This window comes from Zosterops lateralis (genome assembly GCF_965231275.1).
Source record: "Zosterops lateralis genome assembly, chromosome: 21".
Lineage (NCBI taxonomy): Eukaryota > Metazoa > Chordata > Aves > Passeriformes > Zosteropidae > Zosterops > Zosterops lateralis.
Window position 1 is genome coordinate 2,084,762 of NC_139781.1, and position 12,130 is coordinate 2,096,891.

A 12,130-nucleotide genomic window follows, 5' to 3' on the forward strand; every position below is an offset into this window, starting at 1 on the left:
TGTGTATCTTGTGAAAACAGCTGTTGCCTTTGTGCTCGTGTTCAGGAACCAGATAACTTTAATGATCCACGCCTGGTAGCATTTATAGACAGCACTGCTGCACTTCATGTCTTGGGCTGAGCTCCAATAGGGGATGCAAGGACATTTATGATAAATATTGAAGATTCTGGTAAGTCCAAAATTATTCTTCCTGCTGAGGGGATGAAGTAGGAAGGGAAAGATTTTTTCTATTATGCCTCAAAAGTGCAGAATCACTTTTGGCTCTAGCCCTATAAATTCTCCTTCATAGAAGAGGTACAGTGAAGGATTAAATGAGGTCATGCTTTCATCTCCCTGGCACCTACTTCATTCTGCTGTGCAAAGGGCTGATAAGAGCAGAGCTCTGGATCAAAAGTGTGTAACGGGGAAGAGGAGGGAAGAGTGGAACCATAAGGGAGAGGTGGGAGGGGAATTTCAGACCCTTAGCACTTCCCTCCTGGAGAAAAGTCACAGTAGTTCACAGCAGTCAGTCTTGTGAGGAGACCTTTGCTTCATGCAGTGCCCTGCTGGCAGTAAATTACTGAGGGGCAGTGGCTGGGAGTTCAAATAGCTCAGATGCAAACCATCCCTTAACTCGATTTGCCATTGCTTACGTTAATCTTCCATTTTATGAATGGAGGCAGTTGCTCTACCCAGGGCAGGAAATCAAATGCATTACTTTTCAAGAGGGATGGCACAAGTCCAAGCCCATCTAACAGGGGAAGGAAGCAATATTATCAGCCTTTCTGGCCCATTGATAAAACTGTGGAAGGAAATCATTCAGCTTTAAATGAGGAAAAGGAAGTCTGAGATAAAATTCAGAAGTTGCCTTGGGAGTTTTCATATGACATCAATGAAAAAGTCCCATTCAATTAACCAAGCATTCCGGTCTGTATGAAGGGCTTTATTTGTGACATCAAAGCAGAACTATTTACAGTTTGTGACAAGCTTCTCCACAGTGCATCAGCTGACATTTTTCTGGCCTGTCTACTTGGTCAGATACCTTTTCTCTAAGCTCTTCTTTATAAAAAACACCCTGTTGCAGCCACCCTGGCTTTTTTCCTCCATTCATGTAATAAAATCTGATTTTTAGTCACCATTGCACACAGAGTATTTTGAATTTTGGTCTTATTTTTAATTAAAAATCCAATTATTAATGTTCAGGACAAATAGTAAATACAGTTACTTTGGGGGTTTGTACCTCAGGTAGTATCTCTACTGACAGTGTGTCATGCCATATAAAAATAGCAGTTTGAGGTAGTAGGACCTCATGAATCTCTGCAGTGTACCTTATTTTCCATAACAGACATAACAATGCCTCATGTTCTCTCTAGCAAACTGATCTATCACACTGATAGATGATTGCTATGATAATGGACAACAAACATAATCCCAACATAATTAGCTGGATTTAAATGAAAATAAATTTTCATTTATTGTTGTTGGGATTGTTGGAGCATCTCAAGGAGGTCTGAGGGAATAGAGAGTCTGACAATGTTCCCTTAGGTCAATACTCTGTGATAATTTGAGATACAGTAAGTTAATTTCAGACTAAATCTTGAGATATAGAACAAAATATACATTCAGACAAAATCAAAACATTGTAGTATTTCAATCATATGTGTAGTTAGGATTTTGATAAACAGACATTCTTCTTTAGGTGCAGAGATCCTGGTTAATGCTAAATACCTGTCTCTTCCTGCTATATTAATAAATTGTTGAACATCCATCAAGACATAAAGAAAACCTTAGTTCTTATAGAATACCTAAGAGTTGTTTTCCATCTGTCAAAATGTGATAATCCTGGTTGCTGGTCATTTTTTGGGCAAAAGGTAGAAACCTAAGTATGCAATCTTGCCATGCAAGCTCCAGTGTAGTCAAGATGAACTCCATTGGAAAGACAAATCCCACAGACCTTGATCCAGTCAAGTGATTTTCTCTGCTCTAACAATGCTACAAAGTATTTTAACTTTTTTTGGTACATATTCAGACTGCCTCCCACTTGTGGTTGTCTGCAATTCAGGGCAGGACACTAAAATGGGAAGGGAACACATCTGGGCAGTCTCCAAACAAGTTCAAATAATGGCAGATATGTCTGGAGGAGATCTTTGCATTGTTTATAGGTGTAATGTATCAGGTACATATAAATACGTATGTGTGTGTGTGTGCCCCGTGATTATTCAGCTTAAACACTGAACAAACTGTCATTAAAGGACTTCTCAAGATGCTTTTTTTAAAAAAACCAAAACACAATACAAATAACACACTGAATTTCTGATCATATCATTTACCCTTGACTGAAAAAAGATACTGATCCTAAAGCAGCCCCTTGTTTGAGTTTGTTTCATTCATAGGTGCACAGCCTGTTTCAGCTGTGATGTCTCTTCAGGCTCAACACAAATATGTAAATTGGTATAGCCCAGGTTTTAGTCTTCATTTAGGTCAAATCACAATTGACTCTGACAGTAAGAAATAGGTTAATTGCTTTAGACTCAATTTAACAAGATTTAGCTTTTGTATAAAAACACTTTTGTTATGGAAAAAAATAACATTCTTTTCTAGGTGAAGGAGGAGGGATACTTAGTTTTCAGCATCACAATTAAAAAAAAAACTTTTAAAAAAATCTTTATAAAGAGACATTACAGGAAAATACATGGAGAGGCCACTGTGGAAGGTTCAGAAAAGCCCATTTTCCCCAGGAATGCAATAAATAAAAAGTGAGATAATAAATAAAAAGAGAATCTGCAAGCTTTTAACATGGATGAGGCATTAAAATCTCTTTTTCCCCCAAAATATTTTTCCTAGGGAGTGGTAATAAGTTCTAACTGTGGATAGAAAGGTTCCTCAGAGATGCTGGTGAATGGCCAAGTGTCTCAGTGGACAGTGGGAGTGTATAAGTAAGAAAACAACTAGACCTTAAAAAATTTTAGTGATTTTTATTTCCCTTTTTTTAACAAGATTTAAGGCCTGACTGGAAATGTATTAATTTTTTACCTAAAACACTTTGCAATTCATAGGACTCTGTTGATTTCAGATACATATAATTAGTAGTAAAAGCTTTTCAGTGACAGAATACTTCATAAAGGCTTTTCAGGCAGAAGAATTCCATGTTTGTTTCCCATTTGCATTGCTATAGGAATCTGTCGTGCTATCTTTATATTTGCATGTGTATGCATCTATGTGCTCACAGCGAATTTAGAAATACAATAACCCCGGAGGGATTATTGCTGAATATTTGGGAGCAGTCAAAATTATATGCTGAATAATTGGGACTGAAGAAGAGAGAAAGACAAACTGCCTGATAGCTGAAGAAACAGCTCATTTTACTCTGTGCAGGCGGGCAGGAAAGGGAGTGCAACGTAAGCAAGACATTTCATTTGTGGTTGAATCCACAGATGAGCTATTGTAGAAAGTATTCTCCAAAACATGCTTACATGGGACATGGGGCACGTGGTCCCGATTAGATTTAGGACCAGCAGGGCAGTTTTATGACACACAAACGCCACGGTTTGAAAGCTGCAGACGTGTCTCAGCGTTGGGAGGCTGTTCCTTGAGCATTTCCTGCCTTGCTGGGAATTCACGGGGAACAGTAAAGAGCTCAGCACCTTTTAGCTGTGACCAATGTTAGAGCTAGAAGGATTCAAAGCTAGAGACGATGTTTTCTTTTAACAGTCAAACATGCTGGAAAACAAAGGAGAAAGCATGCCTCACATTCCACTGAAGTCAGTGGTTTCTGTCTCTTTTTGCACTTCAGATCACTTCCAGTCCCCTTTGGCAGGAGAGGAAGAGTCTGTGTTACAGTCTGTGCTGTCTGCCTTCATCCCTGGGTAAAATATAGTAGTCGTATTTTGGGAAAGTGTAGTAAGAAAAAAAAAGCCTAAGAAGTTAAACATAAATGGAGAGGAGAGGAGAGGAGAGGAGAGGAGAGGAGAGGAGAGGAGAGGAGAGGAGAGGAGAGGAGAATATTGTTCAAGTTAATAAATTACCATTTGTCGATAAGTATTTGTCAAATGAGTAGACATTACATGCACCTACTCTAAGCCTAAAATCCTTAATAATTTCATTTGTTTTAAATTGTATTACTGAGCCATCCACACTGGTACACTAAGTGTACAACTGGCTTGCTTTAAAATTCACAGAAATTGATCTGGAAGCTAATCTAGTCCTTGTCACACTTCTGAAAGTTTATTACCATTTCATACAAGCATCTCATTGCTGTAAAGAATCCTAACAAGCTGCTTAAGAAAATGTTTAAAGTAACTTGATAAAATCAACAGAACACTTCTCTTTCTAGACTCTTATCCTCTAAACCTTCCTTAATGTAAACTAATTTTTCAAAGCTGTGTTTTCATTATAGTTCAAATCTTTACTGGGATGTAAATGAAGACACAATTTCTCTGGCCTGTTTTAATATTTCTGACCTGAATATGCACAGTCTTGAAAGTCAGACAGACTTGTAAAGCAAGTGACACTCAAGGTTTTCACAGAAGGAGGCAGATGGTACCTACGGGCAGGTGGATGGATAGAGGGGAGCACGGAAATGGAACTGAGGAGGCCCTGTGCATTTCACCTCACAGACCCTTTGCAATCTCCTGACCCTACTGTCTGGATTTTAATTGTGTTAGAATTTCTAGTTCACAGTTTGTTTATAGCACTGGCTTCTTTTTCTTGATAGTTGTTCAAGGTTGTGACGATCTGCCTAAAAATAAAAATTAGAGTAAGTCCCTTGTGCACATTTCTGTCTCCTTTCTCAAATGAGATCAGCCAGAGATCAACTGACACTGATACTTGGAGTTTTGGCTGGATATAGAACATTGCTGGGCACACCAGGGCACCAGTGAGTGCTGCTCTGGGTGCACAATAGCTCTGGGATTCCTCCTGCCAAAGGCCTGGCCCTGTAACCCGAGTGAAGCTGCTGGGAAGAGATGGCCTCTTTTCAGAACTCTGTGAGAGCAGAAATCAAAGTTTGTACTCAGTGTGCACAGACACCTTCACAGATCAATGACAAAATTTCCTTGGTTCTCAGCAGCCTTCCTAGTTTGGGGCATCTAGTGCAAATAATAACAAAATTCTCTGTGTGTATTAATTATAGGCTATTGCACACCCCAGAGCCCACTTTAAATTATCATCATTTGTTTTTTTTTGGCAGTTGAATGTGCTAAGGTGTGTTCCATCATTGTCATTGTGGCTTCTTGTCCTCCTGCTTGAAACTGAAAAATAATCTGGAAGTGTTTATTCTGCTTCTGTACTTAAGTGCCACATAACCTTATTCCAAATACCTGGGAATATAAAAAATAATTCACTTTTCCAATATTTTCCTATACTTTTGCTTTAGTGATATTTGTGAGACACTCAAAGGTACTGTCTGTATTTGAATAAATTTTCAAACTTCAGTAATACTAATATTCTTTTGTTTTCAGGGCTAGGATGTTATACTCAGACCAAATATACTAAAAAGCCATAGGTCTGTGTGGCCTTTTAGGTACCTTGAGAAAAAAAATTTAGATTTTCCAGAAAATTCCCTCATAATGTCTTTGAAAATATCCAACATTTTCTGCAATTTGCTGAATTAGAAAATGGGAAAATATTCTACAGTCTTGTCAGATCTTAAATACATAAATATTCTTCTTCCTTCTCCTTTTGCTCTATCTCAAGAATGGTTTGAATAACAAGCAGGAACCTTTACTAAAGACACAAACATCACTTCTTTCTCCTTCCAGAGGAATCTGTTTGATTCTTCACAAGCTCTCAACATCATTTCATCAAAGATCTACAGAGTGCAACAGGCACACCACAAGGCTGCTGGTTCTTTTGCTCTCCCATTTATAGTGCTGTGCTTGGAATGAAATTATTTATGTTACTGTGAATTGCTGTTACTGATCTTGCAGAGGGGTGCAGCTGGTGTTGGGAAGCCTGAGGACTTGGCTGAGCTGGTGGTTGCCAGTGGTAAAAGGAGTTTGCAAGGACAACTTTAGATAAAGTTTTGTTACAGTAAAGCTTTACAGTAAACTCTCACCAGTGACCCCCCAGGAGCAGCCTGAAAGGTTTTGAAAATACGAAAGCGTTCAGGTCCCCATCTAAGGTGAATGAATGTGCTCTAAATTTTGGTAGTTCTAGGACGAGAAATTTGGATGCGTTCTATCCAGGCTCCTGTTCCATTGATCAGCACACTGAACATGAATGCTCGCAGAGCTGAGCCACCCTGGTATCCGCGGCTGTGTCTGGAGAGGGACGAGCACATCTCCCTGTCTGTCACTCCACACTCCTCAAAGCCGAGTTAACCCGGCTGCTCCCAGCGCCGTCCTTTGGACCCCGCCGTGCCACGTGGTGACCCGCGCCCCGCCGTGACGTCACCGGCAGGGATACCGCACGCCCGTGACGTCAGCGCCGCCTGCGGGTGAGCGCGGGAACGGCCCCGGGTGCCGGGGCGGGCGGTGCGGGCAGAGCCTCAGGGGCCGCCTCAGGGATCGGCTCAGGGGCCGCCCTGGGGATCGGCTCAGGGTCCGGCTCCGGGACCGGCTCCAGGACCGGCTTGGGGGCCGCCTGAGGCACTGGCTAAGGGTCCGGCTCAGAGTCCGCCTCAGGGACCGGTTCGAGGACTGGCTCCGTGACCACCTCAGGGGCCGCCCCGGGGACCACCTCAGGGGCCGCCTCAGGGACAGCCCCGGGGGCCGCCTCGGGGATCGGCTCAGGGTCCGCCTCAGGAACCGGCTCCGGGTCCGCCTCAGGGACCGCGCCGGGGACCGCCTGAGGGACTGGCTAAGGGACTGGCTCAGGGTCTGCCTCAGGGACCAGCTCAGGGACCGCCTCAGGAACCGGCTCCGGGTCCGCCTCAGGAACCGGCTCCGGGGACCTCCTGAGGGACTGGCTAAGGGACTGGCTCAGGGACCGTCTCGGGAACCGGCTCCGGGACCGCTCTGGGGACCGGTTCGAGGACAGGCTCCGTGACCGCCTCACGGGCCGCCCCGGGGACCAGCTCAGGGTCCGCCTCAGGGACCGCCTGAGGGACTGGTTAAGGGTCCGGCTCAGGGTCTACCTCAGAAACTACCTCTACGCTCCAGGACCGGCTTGGGGACCGCCTCAGGGACCTCCCGGGGACCGGCTCAGGGACCGCCCCGGGGACCGGCGGTAGCGGCGGTAAGCCGGTACCCGGGGCCGGTCCCTGAGGCGGTCCCCGGCCCCGAGGCTGTCATAGTCCATGCTATCAATGACTCTGTTATTTCCCACTGGAATATATTTTCGAAGCGATTTTTTTTTTCAGTGTGTAACTTGATCTACTATTTTCATTACCTTCGCTCCTGGTGCTTATCTCCTGCAGTTCATAAAGCATCGGTTTGGATGGGTACAGTTCTGTTCTCTGAGCTCTTCAGAGGTATTGCATGACTGTCTTCAATTCCCACGTTTTCTTCTTACACGTATTTGTGTGGTGATTTCATCGACCCTCAGCTTCAAAGCTTGCCTGTGCTCAGATGTTTTTCAGGTCCATCTCTCCATTTCTAAGCACTTTCCTATCACATAATGTTGGCTCATTTCCTGTTGAAGATCTTCTTTACCACGGTCTTCCCAGTTGCTCAACCCTGTAAAAACATGCTGCTTCCTTGATTGACTATTTGTATTTCACTGCCTCATGCAAAACATTCCCTAATAACACTTCTAATAAACATGTTTGTTCTTTCCCCACAGCTATGACTCTCTAAGGTCACCGCCCAGGCCTGAGTGTTGTAACATCTTCCACAATTTCCGTGATCTGGAATTTCCCTCTCTCTTCTCCCCCCATAGTTTATAGAAAATGTATTTGTTGCCTCATTGAAGTCAAATAATGCACCATTACCTAATGAAATGAAGAGGATTTTAAAATTTCTTTAACAAGCAAATGTGGCGACACTTTGAACTGACCTGTTCTGAAAATTTATCTCCACTTGGGACTGCTCGAATGGAGTAAAATGGAACAGTTATTTGTACTCGATCTCAGCATATCCCACTGGATACAATTACCACTTCAATATATAGCAAATCCTGTTTTTCCTTAAAAAACAAGGGAGTATTTATCAGCAGAGGAGTCATTGCATTCCTCCAGCACTGGTGTGGCAGAAATTTGAGGGTGAGTGGTCAATTGAGAGTTCCCAGGGGACTGTAACAAGCCCAGGTTCTGCCCAGGTCCACCTTTCATCCTGGGAACTGGCCAAAATAGGCTTTCTTAAGTCCACTGGAGTTTAGTAAATCCCAAATCCAGCTTGAGCATTATTTTTTTTTATCCAGCCTATAAGTCAAACATCTGAGACCTACTCCCAGTTCTCGTTAAAATCAACAGATCAAATCTTTGAGTTCTCACTGAGCTCTTGCTCAGGCAAAACCCTCCAACACCGAGTCACCATCCAGTTTCCCAAGAATCCCATTAATCAGAGTCTGTCTGGGTTTGGACAGTGTCAGCTGCTTCCCTTGTTTTAGGAGACAGTTCATCAATTTTCTGTCCATCTGGGCCAGCTTGATTCAATCTCTGACACAGCACATCGGTGCTTCGGGCTCTGCTCAGGAGAATGGCAGCAGAAATTCGAAGGATTTGCCTTCTGCTCCCCCCTGGACTTTTCTTCAGTGTCAGGTACAACTCTGCAGTGAGATTCTTGAGGCTGCAGGGTTCAAGAGTGTGATGATTCCAGTGATGTAATGGATATCAATACATTGAATCAGTGCAAAGAATCAATACATTAAGAAGTGTTGTAGTTTGTTGGGGTTTTTATTAGACAATGTTCAATGAAAATCCGTGTTAATTGCATAATCTTAGAGGAAAATAAAATATAACCCATTGAAAGCTACAAACCTATTAATCCAAGTCCAGCAAGACTATTTGCACAGCTAAGGACCGTTCATTTTATGAAGGATAATCAGGACCCACAGGCCTAATTTTAGTCGTTACAGAAATATCAGAGTTTGCTGTGACACAGAGCAAGGTTCATTTGAAAAGTGACCAGGGTAAAATTCAGCCTGTCTTCATTTTTTGGCATAGGTCTTAATATAAATGTGCATGATTGTCACAGGAGGGTTCTGTGGGAAAATGTGAGCTCTTCACCTTACTGGAGATTGAATTCCATTTTCATTCAATGGTCATTCCTTGCTCAGTATCAAATAATTTACAATAAAAATCTATGCAGTTTGTCAGTGATTCTGAGTTTCTTCAGTGCTTTTTAATAAATTTTAATTTATTTTAATCAATGGCGGAAAACAGAAGAAAATAGGGCCTAACCCAGACGGCTGAATGCATTTCTGAAATCGTGATACAGCCTTACTTCAGTGAAGATATTTTGGGGGGGTTTGAGTAAATTTGACTGACATTCTAAAGCAGTCAGTTCTAAGATTTCCTCCAAACAAACAGAGAAATCCATGACACTATTGTCTATTTAGCTGTGATTACATTTTTAATCCGTTTTCCCTCGTACCCGCGCTCTGAGGAGATTCGCTCACTCGCGAGGGGCCGGGCCGGTGACACGGACCGTGCACGGAACGCCCCGCGCGCAGCCGGAGCCGCTTTGCCGGCGGACCGCGCCGGGTCCGCCGGAGCGCTTTGCGCGAGGGACGCGCGGCCGGAAGCGGCACGCAGTGCACTTCCGCCGCCCTCCCGCCTCGCCGCCCCATGGCCGCGTCCGTGGTGAGTCCGGGCCGGGCCGGGAACCGCCGGGAACCGCGGCGCGCGGCGGGCCGAGCGCGGGCTGTCCGCCTCGGGAGGCGCCGAGCGTGAGAGGGCGGGTGTGGGAGCGCGGGGGGGCCGCCGGGAGCGTCCCGGCTCCGTGAGGGACGGCGCGGGCGGGGCGGCGGCGCCTGAGGCGCGGGCGGGGGTCACCGCCACCCTGCCGGGGGGCCCCGGGGCGGGGCGGGGGCCCGGGGGTTCCGGCCTCAGCGCTCTCCTGCGGGGCCTTTAGGGCAGAGGGGAGCTCAGGGAGGCCGGCGGCGGCCGTGGGGGTTGGAAAAGTGCTCGGAGTTGCCGCCAGAGTCACCGAGATGGTTTGGGGGTTGGTTGGTTGGTGTTTTTCAATCATGGTTTCCTGTTAAAGCTTGGAAGGGGGTTCTGAGTGGGGAGTGAGGCGGGAGGACGTTGGAACCCGAAGGAACTGTGACCGTCTCCATCCTCGGAGGTGTCCAAACGTGGCGGGAGGCAGGACGGAGGACACAGAGCTGTCAGACACAGCCTGAAATGGGTCAGACTTTGGAGTCTGCTCTGCTTTGAAAAGGGATTAGGACCGGATGACCTCCAGAAGTTTGTTCCAGGGACTCCTAAACTGTTCGCAGATTTTAAAACTGTTTGCTGGTTATGGCTGTAAAAACTTGCCAAAACCAACAGAGCCTGTGGGCAATGGATTTGTAGGGAATTCCCAAAGCCTGACGGAGCTCACACAGTCTGGATCTGTGTGCAAACCTCCAGATAAGAAATGCTGATTTAGAAATGCCATGGGATAGGACAGACATTGCTGAGAGATAAATGAAACTGGAAACAAGTTTCAAAGGATGGCCTTGGAAATAAGACTGGATACTCTGGAGAAATAGAACTGTGAAAGGTGCATTGTAGTAGGACTCATGAGGAGTGATTTTAGATGTTTGGCTTTAGGGCATTTACAGCAGTGTGGGCAAAAGCTGACAGGCCAAGAAACACTTACAATGGATTGGAATTAGGAAATAGTTTGGGTTCTGATTGTGATGGTGTGAATTGTAACATCTATATTGTCTCACCCTTCACATGAGACTGAAAATGGAATAAAAGTTTTTAAAACCCCTCTCAGTGTCCCCATCTCTGGGTCAGAAAAGGGATAATCCCCCAGAGCTGTTTCCTGTCAGTTTTGTGCTGCAGGTACCCAACAACTGATCCCAGTCTCTGATGTTCCCCCAGTGCCCCCAGTGGTGCCCGTTTCCTCTGCTGGGAGTCGGGTGGGGATGTTTGGGCTGGGTGGGGAGGGCTGGTGTGTGCAGTGTGAGCTGCCTCAGGGCACAGCAGAGCTGCAGTCTCTGTTCCAGGGCAGGGCTGACGCTCCTCAGCTTCTCTGGGCACTTTCTGCACTGCCATGACCCTGAGAGTTTGGGAAGGCAGGAAGATGAAGAGCAGTTTGTGTCCTTGCAGGAAAAGAGAGTGTACAGAAATGTGTTTGGCTTTGTTGAATAGACAGGGATTATTTGATGGGCCTTAGTTACTTTTGAGATTTTTTCTCTGATTATGAATATTTCTTGTGTTAACACTGGAGGAATTCCTGGTGGTTCTGGAGGATATTCAGTAAAAGCTGCCAAGAAAATACAAACAGTGGAATTGTTCAGCACTGACTGAGCTGCAAATACTGAGAGTGTAACACTGGAATAGGACAGTGATAAATAACAGCATTTTAAACAATTGCTAATAAGAGAACCAAATGCAGGTTTATGGATGTATGGACGGAAAATTCAGAATCTGCTTTCCAGGATGTCCCAGTTCAGGGTCTGTAAGAGACCAAAGGCCAAAGAGATGAACAAACTGAGCAGATAACCCAGTGAGATCACAGTGCAGTGGTGGCACAGCAAAGGCTGTTACCTGGGGATGAATAAAAATAGAGAGGTGTAAGGAAAATGGTGGGGTGTGAGAAGTATTTGGGTTTGACCTGTGGATGTAGCACTGATCAATACTAGAAAGAATACATCCAGATGTTGGTGTTCTCTCTCTTAGTGTATTTTATATTTCTATATATGAAAGTATGTTTTAAAATGAGATCAGGATGGCAGTGAGATGGGGTTCTTGCTGATTCTCAGAAGTGCGTGAATAAATCTTGTTCCTTAACTTTATTTCAGAACAGCCATCACAGCAGCAGCTGTTTTCCTTGAATAACTGAGTGTCCACACTACCTGCAGCCAGCTGTAGCCCATTTTCCAATGTAAATATTTGCAATTTAAATGCAATAAATAGATCAGCATTCAAAACTGATGCTGGAACTGTCACCTGCCTAACAGCTGGTACTTCTGCAGGTAGAAATTAATAAATAAATAGAATCAATTTCAACATTATTTGATGTCATCTTTTGGTGAGGATGGAAAAGACCAGTCAAAGTAATCTTGCAAGAAGAATTGAGTCAATGATTGGATTGCATAACTAAAGAAATCTGAT